At 36.9% G+C, this 15,813-nt stretch overlaps 1 long non-coding RNA gene across 1 annotated transcript; it reads right to left on the bottom strand.

The window, feature by feature from the left end:
* Positions 1–1,641: 1,641 nt before the first annotated feature.
* On the bottom strand, positions 1,642–15,486 carry LOC115305603. The gene is made up of 4 exons (XR_003914880.1): positions 15,363–15,486; positions 11,192–11,649; positions 3,748–3,846; positions 1,642–1,905 (listed from the first exon to the last, which is right to left on the bottom strand). It is a non-coding gene; the product is annotated as an uncharacterized LOC115305603 (long non-coding RNA).
* Positions 15,487–15,813: the final 327 nt, after the last annotated feature.

The following is a 15,813-nucleotide window of genomic DNA, read 5'->3' as shown; positions in this document are numbered from 1 at the left end:
ATTGTACAATAATAAAAGTTAATTTAAATATTATGCCTAGGTATTTTAAAACAACAGTTGTAATATGATGGCAACTTAGATACTAAATATGCAAATATACTAAATTAAGTAATTTACATTTAAAAATTCCTAGAGAGTCAACCAATAAAGAGTAATTTCTAGTGAAATTAAGTTTATAATTTTAAATACAATAATAATAGCAATTTTTAAAACATTTCACTAGAAATCACTCTGTTGATTAAGTCACCAGGAATTTTCAGCACAAGATCTACCATCTTAATGACCACTACAGCCTGGGCTCTGGGCTTGCTCTGCCTTTCTCAGTCCTTAAAGGGGTTTAAAGAGAGAGACACCATTAAACAGACTGAGTCAGATGATTGCAGGTCCTTCTTTAACAGTCATTGCACAAGCTGCTCAATTCTCATCCAGAGCAGGAAAGGGACAGCATTTCTTTCTTTTAATGTTTATTTATTTTTGAGAGAGAGAGAGAGAGAGAGAGAGAGAGACAGTGTGAGCAGGGAGGGGAAGAGAAAGAGACACCGAATCTGAAAGAGGCTCCAGGCTCTGAGCTGTCAACACAGAGCCTGATGCGGGGCTTGAATTCATGAACTGTGAGATCATGACGTGGGCCAAAGTCAGACAGGACTGAACCACCCGGGCACCCCAGAGGCAGTATTTTAGAAAAAATCTAATAAAGAATTTCACATTAAATTATAAACTCTCTATTAATTTAGACTTATCAACAGTATTAAAATTTACTTGCTTCTGATCTAAACATTTCACATTTTGCAACTAACCTTTTAAAGTAATTTTATTTTATTTATTTTTTAAAGTTTATTATTTTTATTTTTTAGTAATTCCTACACCCAACACAGGGCTCAAACTCATGATCCTGAGATCAAGATTCACATATTCTTCCAGCTGAGCTAACCAGGTGCCTCTGTGTATATGTAAGTTTAAATAAGTATTTTAAATACTAAGCATGTATCCCATTTAAAATATAACCCACACAACAATAAGTGGTTATTTTCTCATTGAAGTCCAGGTGGGAAACTGGAGTGAAAACAAAGCATGGTTGGTGCACTTTGGAGTCAGATAGACCTGGGATTCACCCTTGGCTTTGCCTTTTTCTAGCTGCATGACTCTGAACAAATTGTCACACTTCGTGGCACTATTAGTGTCCTCATCTATAAAATGGAGATGATAACCGTCTCTCTCCCTTTTACTCTTTCTCTCTCTCTCTCTCTCTCTGCCTTCCTCTCTCTCATGGGGTTGTTGTAATTAGTATAGATAATAAATGTAAAGCATCAGCTCCACAGTCAAGCCACAGAGTAGAAATTTTGAAAATGTTTGCTATGGTTTTGATCACCTCTTAATTGTTTGATTTGTCCTCTGTTGATAGTTGCAGAGATGTTTAGTTTCCCATTTGAGGGGACAAGTTTCTGGAACACAGGGATTAGTTTTACATTTCCTTGGAACAGGATTTTCCTTACGGCTGGACTTCTTTCCCTGACTTATTTTCTTTTCCCTTCCTCTCCACTGTTTTCACACAGGATCCTGTCCTGGTCGCCTGACAAAGCTGATTGATAAGTCATGTAGCACAGAGTGACTTATTTCCATGAGTTACCAGGCAAAGAAGGGTTGTGTGTGCATGTATGTACATATTTTTTCACATTACAGACATGACAGGCAAAGCGATAGAGGGAATCACCCAGGGTCCCACAGGCTCAGTATCTCTTCTTGCCTATCTAACCATCATTAGCCATAAAATTATATGATTCTAAAGATTTTAGGAGGTTCCCTACATTTGAATTATGGCTTCTTGTAGTCTCTTCACAGCAGTATTGAGGATTGTCTTCCATTTCAGAATTTCCAATTTTGAGTAAGGATGTTGAAAGATCTAGCCTTAAAATGACAACAACACACAGGGTAACTCAAAATGGCTATTTAAAAACTTACCTCCAAGTCAGTACTCACTAGATAAATCGTGCTCAGCTATCAGTCTGCCCAAGCCTACTTGAAAAAGGAACTAAAATCCATTCATACTAAAGTGTAAGTAATTACCTTAAGAATTGCTTCCCCTCAGTAAATTTTAACTAAAATAGGATCAAAGCTTTAACCCCAGGGAATTAAATCCCCATGATGACATCTGAAGAAGGAGAGGCCTTTTAAAAATCCCTACATACCCCGGAGACCTACAGATTGGATTTTTGCAGTATGCCCCAGTCTCAGGATAGAATCCCATCTCTCAAGAGAGAACGTTTTATTGATAGTCAGCAGACATGGGTTCTGTTCCTAAGTCTTCTCCGTGGACACTGGTGGAAAAGAAGCACTTTCTTTCTAGACAGGGAGCATGTGACTCTAGGGGCAGTGACTATCTCCTTTACTGTGTGAAGCAAGCCTAACCAAAGAATTCTGCCTAGCAGGGATGGACAAAGAAGGGTCCCTGCAAGTGTTGAGTTGTACATCCTGCCTTGGACCTTTGCTCCTGTGGTTCTTCCTTTAATCTTGTGAGTTACCTCCAGTACACAAGCAAAGGATTCTCTTGTTGCTCAAGCTAGTATGAGCTGGGTTCTTGTCACCTACAGCTTAAAGATTCCCGTCTAACATAATCACATTCAGGTTCATCATCCCTGGATCAGGAGAACCATCCTAACTTAGATTAGAAAGACTGAACAAATTCTATCCCCATTTTCCTTAGGGTTAGATAATGTAATTGTTGCCAGCCTCCCACTGTGGTATTTCAGTCCTGCCTTTTAATGACTAAGGACTTGCTCCTTGCTCACAGACCATCTGCTTGTCATTCAGTTTCCTGCTGAGGGACTTCCTGTTACTGACTTTACCTACATATTTGGACTCCTGGGCATTTTAATGCTGAACCCTCTGGATACCTTATGATTTACTTCATTCCTACTTGCTGTATTGCCATACTTACTGGGCTTATTCTTAGCATATGCATATTTCCTCAATATCTATCCCTCTACAGTGAGACAGTTCCAGTCCTAACTTTGATTCCTAAATACATCAAATTCAGAAACATATGTAGGGAATGGGGAAGTTTGGGAGGGACACTGGACTCCTAAAAGCATATTCCCTAAAAGGAGAAACTTTGAACAGGTCTTAAAGTTCTTAGATTATGATGAAAAGTTTACGAAAAGCAAATCTATGAGACCCATGGCTGTCAGCCCCAGCTCCTCCTCACTCCCTGAGCCACACAGCAGTTAGTTATATTACGTCTGTATTTCAAGGGATGATGAGGTTCCCTTTTCCTAACAACCTATATCCTATCCCTTTTATAACCTCATAAAGAAATCAACTGTGTTCTTCCTAGATTTGTGTAACCAAAAGCTTCCTTGGGAAGTCTCCTTTATAACATTTCAACAATTTAAGAACCCATTTTTGCCTTTTGATACAAAGAAGCTTTGGTTCCTAGTCTAGGTTGGTATATTTTTGTGATGGAGGGTGCTCTTCTGGGGGGACAGGCATGTCATTGTTACCAAAGCTGGTTTCTCAGAACCATGAAGAAAAAACTCCTAGGATACAAGAGTGGAGAAATCAGGGAAGGCTGGGGAGGGGTGCATTTGAAGACTTTTTTTACTTATAATCCATGAACTTAAATGTCTGGCTCTGATGGGGATTTTACTACAAGGATGACTGAGAGAAAGTTTCTGAATTCAGAGTGTAAATGGTTCTCACTTTGCTTGCTCATCAGAGACAACCCTAATTTGGGTGGTAAAAGGATCTTACCATTTTTTAAACAGATGTTGGATGACAGTGAGAAGTGGATGACAACAGGTAAATAGCTATCCTGTGGGATCTGGGAATACTGGTTTTGTTTGACAAGAGCTAGGAAAAAAGGAAGGAGGAGGAAGACAATGGGACAGAGGGGAAAGAGAAGAGAAAATGAGTATTTTGCTAAATATCATCAAACAAAAACCAGTTGTCAATATTTTAATATTCTTATGAGGGAGTTAGCAAAATTTTCCATAAGTACCCATAGTAACTCATGAAATATTTTCATTTGCTCTAGAAATGAAAACAGCTTTTTAAATTAAATCTCTGCATAACTTCTTGATTCACTAAAAGATTGTGTTTATGCTTTTGTTCTGAGAATTGCCCTTCCACATGAGAACTACTAAAAAAATTCATGTTTTATTTTCATTTACTTTTTTTGCAACTGGATAATAGTCAGCAGCCTGTTGTTGATTAAAAAAAAGCTACATGGACATAAAGCCTCTATGTATCGTTAAGTTTTGTGCTAAAATATAAACCTAATTCTTTTTTTAAAGTTTATTTATTTACTTAGAGAGAGAGAGAATCCCAAGCAGGCTGTTACACACTCAGTGTGGAACCTGACAATGATGGGGCTTGAACTCACAAACTGTGAGATCACGACCTGGGCCCAGATCTAGAGTCGGATGCTTAACCAGCTGAGCCACCCAGCCATTCCAAAATGTAAATCTAAGACAAGAAATTTCATTAGTGTATGAAGTGGAATGAAGTCACCTTACAGAATAAAATTAGACCTTAAAAGCTATCTAAAAAGAAAATCTTTAGGGATATTCTGAAAAGAAAGCAAAACTCATGGTAGCTTCTTAAACTTTATATATGAATTGGGAAGTCCCTAAGTCCAGGAATCCATACAAATCGATTGCATCTAAAATTTAAAAAAAATAAAAATTAAGTTAAATTAAATTAAAAAGATGAGAAAATTATAATTATAAAAAGTAAAAGAAATAAGGTTACAAGTAAGAATCTGCACAATAACTATGGCTAATATTTACTGAACACTTACCATATGCCAGGCACAATGCTAACTAAGCACATAACATTCGTTTTATTTATTTATTTATTTATTTATTTATTTATTTATTTATTTATATAATTTATTTCTCCCAACAAAGCTCTACAATGAATCATCCTCATTTTCAGAGGAGGAATTCAGGTAAGTCTAGAATAAGACCTAGATGTACTAGTAAGTTCCTAGTGATGTTGATGCACTGGTTCAGAAACCACACTTTGAAAACTGCTGCAGGGCATTCCAATCTTTTTATTAACAGCAATCATTTGTTCTTCAAGAGTAAAAACTGTATTGCTAGAATTATCTTGTCAAAGCAAATGCACTGGGCTTCATGAACTATCAGGAACCTGTAATAATACCTATATACCAAAGGGTTACTCTGAGGATTATATGAGATAACAGAAATAATAATAACAAAATAACAGGGGAACCTGGGTGGCTCAGTCGGTTAAGCGTCTGATTTTGGCTCAGGTCATGATCTCGTAGTTCATTGGTTCAAGCCCTGCATTGGGCTTTCTGCTGTCAGCATAGAGCCTGCTTGGTATTCTCTCTCTCTTTCTCTCTCTCTCTTTTCTTTCTCTCTCCCTCTCTCAAAATAAATAAACATTAAAAAATAATACAATAACAACTACAAAAGTAGTGTCTACCACTGGGTGATGAATGGAAGTGTTGAACCAGTATACTGTATACCTGAAACTAATATTACACTGTATGTTAACTGAAATTTAAATAAAAACTTAAATAAATAAGTAGTGTCTACTATATTTAGTTCTTTCCCAAGGGCTTTAGTATTAACTTATTTAATATTCAGAACCACCTGGAAAGAGATACGGTTTGTAGTATGATATCACAGATATTGAAACTGAGGCAAAGAGGGGTTATGAAATGTGTTCATAATTATACAAGTTCAAAGTTTTATAAGCAGTAAGTGCAATAGCCAGGATTTAGACCAGGTATTCTAACAGCAAAGGCTTAATCACTACACTGGTTTACTTCTCTATCTCAGAGGGTCTTGTAGAGATAGCAACCACTACTGTCTATTCTCATCATCAAAATCATTATCACTATTACAATAGCAGAATGAGAGTTAGGGATAAGGTAGCAGAAAGGATATTATATTGGGAGTTAGAAGACCAGGGTTTGGATCATGGTTCAATCAGAAACTATATGACTTTGGGTAAGTTACTTGGCCTTTTGGAATCTCAGTTTTCTCCTTAGTGAAACAGAAATCCTATTTGCTACCCAACAGGGAAATCTGACAACTAAATTAGATAATAGCTAAAAAGATCCCTATGATCTATAAAATATAAAATATGATTTCAATGTTTAAAATATCAGTTCTTTTGCTACACTGAAACTTGCTTGTATATATTCAACACAATAGAAGCTAAAGTGAGAAATCTTAAAGTCCTAAAAATAAAGCTTCACCCTGGTGGTAAAAGTGGGTCTACCAGTATTCACCACAATGTAGTGCTAAGCTCTGGTGAGGTTCCTCATCCTTTTTAAATTGCATGTTTGTCAGATGACCATAAGGGAAGGGAAGCAAAAATAATATAAAAACAGAGAGGGGGACAAAACATAGAGACTCTTAAATATGGAGAACAAACAGGTTACTGGAGGGGTGTGGGAGGGGGAATGGGCTGAATGGGCAAGGGGATTTAAGGAATCTACTCCTGAAATTATTGTTGCACTATAGGCTAATTAACTTGGATGTAAATTTTAAAAATTAAATAAGAAAAACTGGAAAATAAATAAATAAATAAATTGCATGCTTATGTCAGTCACTCATATCTTCCTATCAAATTTTCTGAAATTATTATCAGCAAAAGTTTCAGACCTATAAGCTTTTATTATTTTTTTTAACATTCTTGGGTTTGGTACTTGCAAATGTTTTCAGCATCTCAGTTTCTTGGAATTAAATAAATAACTTCATCTTTAAAAAAATTTTTTTAATGTTTATTTATTTTCGAGAGAGAGAGAGACAGAGCATGAGCAGGGAGTAGCAGAGAGAAAGAGAGGGAGACACAGAATCTGAAACAGGCTTCAGGCTCTGAGCTGTCAGCACATAACCCGATGTGGGGCTTAAACCCATGAACCATGAGATCATGACCTGAGCTGAAGTTGAACACCTAACCGACTGAGCCACCCAGGTGCCCTGGTAACTTCAAGTAACAGTGAAAAATCTAGAGGTTAAGATCAGTCAAAGATCAGGTGGCAGGAGAGAGCAACATTCTGAAATGAGGATGGTCCATCAGAAGTGAGGGAAGAAGAAAGCAGAATTGATTTCTGCACGAGGCACATAACATGTCTAGAAGCCCCCCAAAATGTTTTAATTTTAGTTTCTTTTAAAGAAATAAAAAACTGAATAAGACAATAATGAATAAATAAAAATGAGTCTAGCAGGATTAAATTTATCTTTGTAATAATGCAGTTGTAAGATATGATTTTTAATAATTTCTATGAAGGGACCCAGAGAAGGGAAAAGTACCAGAGCCCACAAAAGTCCTAATTTGGCCCAGAGAGTGAGGGAACACAGATGTGGTGGTGGGCAGAAGGGAACTGTGAAAGCAGCATCAACTTAAGCATCTCTAAAATGGGCCATTTTGTACTAATTCACATATATATCATATTAACACAATTTCCTGGTTTTAGGCTTACAGACTCAACCCTTCTCACTCTGAAATTAAATGCCCTCTTGTGACCTTGTATATACCTTTTCACTCAATTACTTGTATTTACCACCTTATATGAAGGAAAACTTCCTTTTTCACAGTTAGCTTAGTCCCTCCTCTTGTTTTGTGTTGTGATAAAATATACATAATACTAAATTTACCATTAAAATACTTTTATGTGGTTAAATTTGCATAATGTAAAATTTACCATTTCAACCATTAAAAAAATTTTTTAAATGTTTATTCATTTTTGAGAGACAGAGACAGAGCATGAGTGGGGGAGGGGCAGAGAGAGGTGGGTGAGATATCGAATCCAAAGCAGGCTCCAGGTGCAAAGCTGTCAGCATAGAACCTGACTTGGGACTTGAACTCACAAATTGTGAGATCATGACCTGAGCCAAAGTCAGATGCTTAACCGACTGAGCCACCCAGGTGCCCCCCCATTTTAACCATTTTTAAGTGTACAGTTTTGAAGTGTTCATTCACATTGTTGTACAACCATCACCACCATCCATCTTTAGAAATTTTCATCTTGGGGAGTCTGGGTGGCTCAGTTGGTTAAGCAGTTGACTTTGGCTCAGGTCATGATCTCACAGTCATGGGTTCGAGCCCTGCGTTTGGTTCTGTGCTGACAGCTCAGAGCCTGGAGTCTGTGTCTCCCTCTCTCTCTCTCCCCTCCCTTGCTCACACTCTGTCTCTCTGTCTCAAAATAAAATAAAGACATAAAAAAAATTGTTTAAAGAAATTTTTCATCTTCCTCAGTTGAAACTCTATAACTATTTAACCATAACTCCCTATCCTCCCCTCCCACAAGCCCCTTGCAACTACCATTCTACCTTCTGTCTCTATGAATTTGATTACTTTAGGTACCTCATGTAAGTGGAGTCATAATAAAGTTGTCTTTTTGTTTCTGGCTTACTTCACTTAGTATAATGTCTTCAAGATTCACCCCCATTATAACATGTATCAGAATTTCATTCCTTTTTTAAGGCTGAATAATATTCCACTGTATGTATATACTGTAATTTGTTTAACCATACACCTGTCTATGAACATTTGAGTTGTTTCCACCTCTTGGCTATTGTAAATAATGCTGCTATAAGCATTAGTATACAAACATCTGTTTGAGTTCCTGCTTCTAATCACCTCCAGTTGAAGATAACATTATCCAGGCTTCAAGTTATTTTTTTAAAAGTTTATTTGTTTGTTTTGAGAGAGAGATTGGTATAGACAGAATCCCAAGGAGGCTCTGAGCTATCAGCACAGAGTTTGATGCAGGGCTCAACCATGAGATCATGACCTAAGCATCAAACCAAATGGGATGCTTAAACAACTGAGCCACCCAGGTGCCCGTGGCCTCAAATTATTTTAAAAAACAATGTCTGACACAAGACAAAAAATAATCATATTTACAGGGAATCAAGAGAACATGAATGAGAACCAGCAGAAACAAAAGGACTCCAAAATAGATTCACATAAATATGCCTGCCTGATTGAGAAAGATACAAAAGCAATTCAATGGAGGAAAGACAGCATTTTCAACAAATGATGCTGAAGCAAATGGATGACCATAGGCAAAAAAAATGAACCTTGGTGTAGATCTCACACCTTATACAAAAGGGAATGCCAAGTGGGTCATGGATTTAAATGTAAAACTATAAAACTTTTAGGAAAAAGATAGGAGAAACACTTCAGGATTTAGGGGTAAGTAGAGAATTCTTCGCCTTGATACCAAAAACACTATTCACAAAAAGATTTTTCAAAAATTGGACTTTACCAAAATTTAAAACCTTTTCTCTGCAAAAGACCCTATTAAAAAGTTGAGAAGACACTGGGAGAAAATATTTGCAAAGCACATATAAAACAAAGTGCTAGTATCTAAAAGGTATAAAGAAGTCTCAAAATTCAACAATTAAAATAATAAATAATCCAATTAGAAAGTAAGAAAAGACATGGGAGACATTTCACTGAAGAGGATATACAGATGGCAAATATTCAATATCATTAGCCATTAGAGAAATGCAGATTGAAACTATAATGAGATATTACTATACACCTACAAGAATGGCTAAAATAAAAAGTGGTGATAATACACCAATACTGGTGAGAATATGGAGATATGGTATCACTCATACATTGCTGGTAGGAATATAAAACAGTAGAGCCATGGGTGCCTGGCTGGCTCATTCAGTAGAGGTTCAGGGGTCACGGGTTCAAGCCCCATGTTGGGTGTAGAGATTACTTAAATGAAACTTAGAAACAAAAACAAAAACAAAACAAAACAAAAAAAAACACTACAACTTTTCGGGAAAACAGTTTGAAAGTTTCATATAAAAGTAAACATGCAGTTGCCAAATAGCCCAGCAATTGTACTTCTGGGCATTTACCAAAGAGAAATCTAAACTTATATTTATATAAATCCTATACTTGAAGATTTGAACAGCTTTCATAATAGCTAAAAACTGAAAAAAAAAAAAAAACCACACCCAAATACCTAGAAGTCCTTCAAGGAGGGAACAGTTAAACAAATTGTGGTACATTCATACCATGGAACACTACTGAGCAATAAAAAGGAATAAGCTACGGATAGATACTACTTGGATGTATCTCCAGGGAATTAAGCTGACTGAAAAAGAGCAATCACCAAAAGGCACACATTGTACGATTCCATCTATATAACATTCTTGAAATGACAAAAATATAGAAATGCATATCTCTATGTTGGTGGTTGCCAAGATTAGAGAATGGTTAGAGGAAGGAGGGAAGTGGGTGTGGCTGCAGAAGGACAACATGAATGATCCTTGCCTTGATGGAAATGTTTTGAATCTTGACTGTATCAATGTCAATATTCTGGCTGTGATATTGTCCTCTAGTTTTGCAAGATGTTGTCATATAGAGAAAATGGGTAAGGGTATATGGGATCTCTCTGCATGTGTGTCTATAATAAGCTTAAAATTAAAAGTTAATTTATTTTTTTAATTTTTAAATGTTTTATTTATTTTTGATACAGAGAGAGACAGAGCATGAGAGGGGGAGGGGCAGAGAGAGAAGGAGACACAGAACCAGAAGCAGGCTCCAGGCTCTGAGCTAGCTGTCAGCACAGAGCCTGATGCGGGGCTTGAACCCACGAACGTGAGATCTGACCTGAGCCGAAGTCGGAGGCTTAACTGACCGAGCAACCCAGGTGCCCCAAACGTTAATTTTAAAAATTATACATGTGTCTAGCATCATATTTCTTTTGGACCCTGCCACTGTAAAACAATTTGTAGGATCCCTCAAGGCAGAAAGTTCATATCATACGAATGTGAAGTGTAACAGATGCTTTCAATGAAAGCACTATAAACTTTTGTTTTTCCTGACATTCACTAATACTAATTAAATTAACACAAACCAAATATCACTAGTATAATGTTTTGCCAACATCTCACTAACTTGCTATTTTTATTCCTTTTTTAAAAACGTTTATTTTTGAGAGAGAGAATGTGTGCAATAGTGAGTGTGCATGAGCAAGAGGGGAGAGGCAGAGAGAGAGGGAGAGAGAGAATTCCAAGTAGGCTCCACACCCAGTGCAAAGCCCTATGTGGGGTTCAATCTCACAAACCTGAGCTGAAGTCAAGAGTCAGACAACTCACTACTGAGCCACCAAGGCGCCCCTTTATTCCTTTTTCAAAAAAGAAACCTGGAGGATTACTTATAAATCTAATTAACTTCTACTTACCCAATGAAACAGGGTGGCCTTCTTCTGCTTGCAAAAGATGATTTTCCTTATGATACTCCTCTCTTGAACGGGTGCTGACTTGGGTAATGTTGTAATCTCTTTTTAAGGCACTGTATTTTTCTTCAAATTTTTGGTTTCACACTTACAAGCACCATCAATAAGATCATGCCAGCTGTAATTCATAAGATTTACAATTCCCACAGGGCAAGTAAAGCTATACTCAGCATATTTCTGCAATATCTCTCCAAGTTCATGCAGTATTTCAGCAGCAATCAGTTTACATTCTTCAAATAGATTCTTTCGTAAGTATATTTTGGTGATTTCAAGGTTAGGAGAAAACTTGGAAACACCATGAATTTGTGAGATCCCAAATGAGTGGAATTCATTTTTCTCCTCATATTTAGCTACTGTATAGTCTTGCTTCCTTTAGATCCTTAGATACTGTACAGTTTGTATGACTGTAAAAAACACATGTAAGCCTTAAAGATATTTTCTCTTCTTTAACTTAGTAGTTCAACTTCTAGAAATCCATCTTAAAACGTAATAAAAAGGATGTATAAAATCTGTGAATAAAATTGCTAACTGTAACATTATTTGTTGATACTAGAAAAATTTGAAAAAAAATAATGGCTCATAAGGCTTATAGCTAAGTAAATAATGCCATACTCATAAAATGGGTAGCATGAAGAATTGTTTCAAAAATTGTTCTTAATAATTTGGGAAAATACTTATGTTATAATATTATATAAAGATTACATGCAATTGTATGTGTGGAATGATCTCAAATGTATAACATATACACCACATATCTGCTAGTACAGAAACTAGGCAAATATCCTCCAAAAAAGTAAATTGATTATGGGCTTGTGGGAGTCATTTTCTTGCCTTCTTTTATACATTGTACTTTTCTAACTTTTCTACAGTTAATATTTATTATGTTTATGCACAGAAGATAAAAACCAGTATGTGTGTGTATTACTTATTCATTACCTTACTTATAAGACAAGACAGAGATCATTTCTTCCAGAGAGCCTTCCCTGAATTTCTTAGGTTAGACTACAAACACTTTCTATGTTCCCTTAGCCTATCCTACACACCTCATCAGGTGTTACTATATTATACTGAAATTCCAAAGCAGCAACAAAAACACATCCTCAAAGGGTCTAGATATCACAGATACTGGAATTTTCAGCCACAGTTTATGAAACAACTGTGCATACCATGTTCAAAATTTGCAAGGGGTATTCTCCTTTTGATAATAGAATTTAGGTAGTTCAAAGTAACCCCTTCTTATAGAAAACCAGAAAAGCTGGACAAAAATAATTTTTAAAAAATCTTAAAGGCTATGGAGAGCTAACAAGATAGTCATGAGTTACTATCAGTATCTGGAAGAAGATAAAAATCCAAAGAGATAAACCCCATATTTTCCTCTCTTGTGGAAGGTTAGGGGTGTGGAAGAAGAATTTACCAATTCTATAAGATGCATCGTGGAGGCTTAAAGACTGCTCAGGACTTTTGATAGCTTAAGGGGGCTAAGCATTCAAAATTTGGAATCTAGGGCCTTCCATGGCAAGGTTACTGGTTGAGACCCAAAAGGCTGTGGCCTAGGAGTAAGGGTTATCCAGAAGTACACCTAGACCAGCATTATAACACAGCTTCAAATTATCTCACTTCCTGACACTGAATTAAGGTGACCCCTAAGTGTTGTTGTCCACAAACTTTTGAGAGAAACAGATGTAAATCTCCTCCAGTGGAAGCTGACTTTATCCTGGCCCTCAAATTATTTTTTTATTTAAAAATTTTTTTTAGTTTTTTAATATTTATTTATTATTTATTTTGAGAGAGAGAGAGAGAGAGAGAGAGAGAGAGAGAGAGAGATGGAGAGAGAGAGAAAGCACAAACTGGGGAGGGGTTAGGGAGAGAGGGAAGGAGAATCCCAAACAGGCTCAGCGCTGTCAGTGTGGAGCCTGATGCAGGGCTCAAACTCACAAACTGTGAGATCATGACCTGAGCCGAAATCATGAGTTGGAGGCTTAACTGACTGAGCCACCCAGGTGCCCCCAAATTATTCTTTAAAATAGTTTTCAAATACAACATGTGACACAAAGTGTTTTAAAAAACAAGATTCACAAGGAGTCAAGAGAACATGAATGAGAGACAGTAGAAATAGCAATTAATAAAATGGAACCATAGAGAGAAACATAGTTTAAAATAACTGCTTACTATGACAAAGGAAATTGAGAATTTTTGCAAAGAACTGAAACAAACTCACACACACACATGCATACACACGTTTGAAAAAGAATCAGATAGAAATTATAAAGCTAAAAAATATAAGCCAAATGAATAACTCAGTAGATGGGTTTAACAGCATATTAGACACAAAACTGAAAAGAAAATTAGTTAAACAAAAGACAAGTCAGAAGAAAATCTTCACAATGAGTATGGAAAGATAAAATTGAGAAGATTATAATATACCATCTATAGCAATCAAAATGTTATTAATTAAAAAAGATAAAAGGATAAAATGCAGGGGATCCTTTTGGTAAATTAAAACATGTGTATTATTTGACTCACCCCATGACTGAGCTACCCAGGCACCCCTAAATATTAAGATTTCTAAAGATGTAGAGCTACACTGTATGTATACTAGTATTTCACACTAATGTCTATATTCATGTGGAATGTCTATAAAAAGGAACAGACATACAACTCCATGGCCACTGCTATCCTGAGAGAGAGTGTTTGGGACTCTCTTGGGCCAAAGTTGTTCACCTTTGATAAGACCCTCTGAATTCTTAATGTTTTAACTCTACTACCAAAGTGATTATGGTTAAGATTTGGCCTACCAGGTGTCTCAACTATCAGGAGAGAGAATGTGATGCTGATCAAGTGGCATTTAAGTCTATTGCTTCCTAAGGGAATTTTTCCAAAACACCTAGAAATTAATGGCACCACCAGGCCCTTCCCAGTCTCACAGATATTTTTGGCTGATGAGTCTATATCCCAGGAGCTGACTGATTACTCTTGTCTTTGACCATAGCTACCTCTGGGCCCTTAAAATGCACTGGGTTTGGATCTGAGGGGTAAGGACTTAAGGAAGGTGAGGCTTCAGCTGACTCTTATAAGGCATTACTAACAGCCTAATTTTACATATTTCTTCAGTGTTTTTCTCCATATACTTTTAGGGAACAGATACAGCTCCTGCAAACTACTACAGCATTTATCTGCCCCCTTAGTAGCAAAACTCTTTTTTTATTATCATAATAAAATTCACATCACATAAAATTTACCATTTTAACCAATTTTAAGTGTACAGTTCTATAGCATTGAGTATATCCACATTACTATATGTGCTGCTGAAGTGAGCACAAGCATATCCACATTACTGTGCAAGCATTACTATCATTCATCTCCAAAACCTTTTCATCTTCCCCACCTGAAACTCTGTGCGCATTAACACGAACTCTCTGGGGTGCCTGGGCGGCTCAGTCTGTTGAGCATCCCACTTTGGCTCAGGTCATGATCTCACGGTTCGTGAGTTTGAGCCCCATGTGGGGCTCTGGGCTGACAGCTCAGAGCCTAGAGCCTGCTTCAAATTCTGTGTCTCCCTCTCTCTCTGTCCTCCCCTACTCATGCTCTGTCTCTCTGTCTCTCAAAAAATAAATAAATGTTGAAAAAAAATTAACATTAGCTCTCCATCGCGCCTCACGCCCGGAGGTTCAGAGCATGCTGCCCCAGCATATTGATTGTATTGAATTAAAAGGCACTTGAAAAACAGCAAATGCAAGAAGTGCATTCTGACCTTCCTTTTCCTTCCTGAAAGCAGGAGCTAAAACCCTCCGGTGAAACATGCCTGGGTGGCTCAGTCAGTTAAGCATCCAGCTTCAGCTCAGGTCATGATCTCACAGTTCGTGGGTTTGAGCCCTGCATTGGCCTCTGTGCTGACAGCTAGCTCAGAGCCTGGAGCCTGTATTTGGATTCTGTGTCTCCCTCTCTCTCTGATCCTCCCCTGCTCACTCTCTCTCTCAAAAAGAAATAAAAAACATTAAAAAAAAAGAAAAAGAAATATGCCTCCCTATACCAGAAGGAAGAAACTCTCTTATCATCAAAGAGGAAGTTGAGGTCAGGAAAAATATGTACAAATAAATTTTGTTAAACTAACTCTTACCTTCTGAGTCATTTCTGAAGGATCAACTGCTCTAGCCTACCTCTTTGTCTTGTCACGTTTTCACAGTTTATTATTTTGTCCAACTTAGCATATTAGCATTTGACTCTATTCCATTTGGTGTTTGTTCTTGAGAGGGCTCCTGTATACATGTAAAAATTACTAGATAAAGATCTTTTTCTCCTACTGATCTGTCTTATATTCATCCCAGCAGGAGCTCCTGAGAAGGTAGAGGAGAAATTACATGTCCTTTACCTACACCTATATGCCCTACCCCTCACCCCACTCCCGGTCTTGGTAACAACGATTCTACTTTCTGTCTCTACAATTTTGACTATCCAATGAATTTCATATAAGAGGAACCATACAATATTTGTTCATTTGTGATTGTCTTATTTCACTTAGCATAATGTCTTCAAGGTTCAATCTGTTGTAGTATGTGTCAGAATTTCCT

Source organism: Suricata suricatta, chromosome 10 (genome assembly GCF_006229205.1).
Source record: "Suricata suricatta isolate VVHF042 chromosome 10, meerkat_22Aug2017_6uvM2_HiC, whole genome shotgun sequence".
Classification (NCBI taxonomy): domain Eukaryota; kingdom Metazoa; phylum Chordata; class Mammalia; order Carnivora; family Herpestidae; genus Suricata; species Suricata suricatta.
The sequence above is the reverse complement of the archived record's forward strand: the minus strand, read 5'-3'. Positions and strand labels throughout refer to the sequence as shown.